The sequence below is a fragment of the Lepidothrix coronata genome, unplaced genomic scaffold (genome assembly GCF_001604755.1).
Source record: "Lepidothrix coronata isolate B3197 unplaced genomic scaffold, Lepidothrix_coronata-1.0 Scaffold560, whole genome shotgun sequence".
In the NCBI taxonomy this organism is placed as follows: domain Eukaryota; kingdom Metazoa; phylum Chordata; class Aves; order Passeriformes; family Pipridae; genus Lepidothrix; species Lepidothrix coronata.
The window spans coordinates 1-1964 of NW_016690740.1; the positions used below are offsets into that span (position 1 = coordinate 1).

At 26.9% G+C, this 1964-nt stretch overlaps 2 non-coding genes across 2 annotated transcripts; both read right to left on the bottom strand.

Annotated features, from left to right (window-relative positions):
• Positions 1-528: 528 nt before the first annotated feature.
• TRNAV-CAC lies at positions 529-601 on the bottom strand. Its single transcript has one exon. It is a non-coding gene; the product is annotated as a tRNA-Val (tRNA).
• A 512-nt stretch (positions 602-1113) lies between these two features.
• TRNAV-CAC lies at positions 1114-1186 on the bottom strand. The gene has a single exon. It is a non-coding gene; the product is annotated as a tRNA-Val (tRNA).
• Positions 1187-1964: the final 778 nt, after the last annotated feature.

Sequence of the window (1964 nt, forward strand, 5' to 3'; positions counted from 1 at the left end):
CCCCAAAAAAATCACTATAAAAAGGGTGGAAAAGGGGAGAAAATGACCCCAAAAAAAAAGGAAAAGGGGAGAAAATGACCCAAAAAAATCACAATAAAAAGGGTGGAAAAGGGGAGAAAATGACCCCAAAAAAAAAGGAAAAGGGGAGAAAATGACCCAAAAAAATCACAATAAAAAGGGTGGAAAAGGGGAGAAAATGACCCCAAAAAATCACTATAAAAGGGGTGGAAAAGGGGAGAAAATGACCCAAAAAAATCACTATAAAAAGGGTGGAAAATGGGGAAAAAACGACCCAAAAAAAATCACTATAAAAGGATGGAAAAGCGGAAAAAATGATCCAAAAAAATCACTATAAAAGGGGCGGAAAAGAAGAAAAAATGACCCAAAAAAATCACTATAAAAGGGGTTGAAAAGGGGAGAAAATGACCCAAAAAAATCACAATAAAAAAGGTGGAAAAGGGGAAAAAATGACCCAAAAAATCACTATAAAAGGAGTGGAAAAACAGAGAAAATGACCGAAAAATTGGCTGTTTCTGCCTGGTTTCGAACCAGGGACCTTTCGCGTGTGAGGCGAACGTGATAACCGCTACACCACAGAAACCTGGATTTTGGGTCCGGGGGGTCCCAATTTGGGGGAATTCGCCCTAAAAAAAATTAAAATAAAATTAAAATTAAAATTAACATAATTTAATTTACGTTAATTTTATTTATTTAATCCTTCGACGGGTGAAATTTAATTTAAGAATAAAACGATGAGAGTTTTTAAAAAAAAAGTTAAATTGAATTTTTAAAATTAACTGGGGTTTTTTTTGTCGTGCGTTTGGTTATTGGATGGTTCGCGATGGATTTTAAATTTTAACATTTCAACATTTTAAATTTTAAAAATTAAATATATATATTTATATATTTATATATTGATATATTTATATATTGATATATTTATATATTTATATATTTATATATTTGCATGTTTATATATTTATATATTTATATATTTATATATTAATTTATTTATATATTTATATATAAAAATATATATATTTTTTATATATGTATATATATATATAAAAAATAAAAAATTTAAAAAAAGGAGGAAATGACCCAAAAATTCTCTGTTTCTGCCCGGTTTCGAACCGGGGACCTTTCGCGTGTGAGGCGAACGTGATAACCACTACACTACAGAAACCTGCCGATTTTGGGGGCCCGAACCTCCCCTGGAACCCCAAAAACCCCAAATCCCACCCCAAAAAAATCCTTTATTAACTTTTCGTCACTGGTACTGTTAATAATTATCAACATTATTAATAATTCTTTTTTTATTTTTTAATTATTAATTATTATCTCACTATAGGCGATTATATAAATTATTTATTTTTATAATAATTATTATTATTATTATTAATTCTGTTTTTATGTATTAATTATTAATTACCGATCATTACATGCTGCTATCCTAATTATCAATTACTTATTAATTCCATCATCATTGGTACTGTTAATAATTACTAATATCATTAATTATTCTATGTTTAGTGAATTATTATCTCATTATAGACGATTAGAATAATTACTTATTTTTATTACTTTATTATTATTATTGATGTGGTTATTGATAATTATCAATGATTATAATTTTATTTATTATTATTCTGTATATACGGTTAAATTAATTGATTTACTGGTAATATTAATATTATTGATAGTATTAATAGTAATTATTGATTTATATTGGTTATTAATAATTATTATTAATATTATTTATTATTATATAATATATATTAATAATATATAATAAATATATTATTATTAATATTTTTAATTAATTATTTTCTCGCTCTTCATTATTCCTCGGCGGCTTTTAATTCTCCTCTTCCCTCCTAATTAATTCCCTTTAATTGGCCCCTTCTCCTCGCTGCTTTCAGGGCGGAAATGGGTAAAAAAGGGAGGGAAATGGTTAAAAAAAA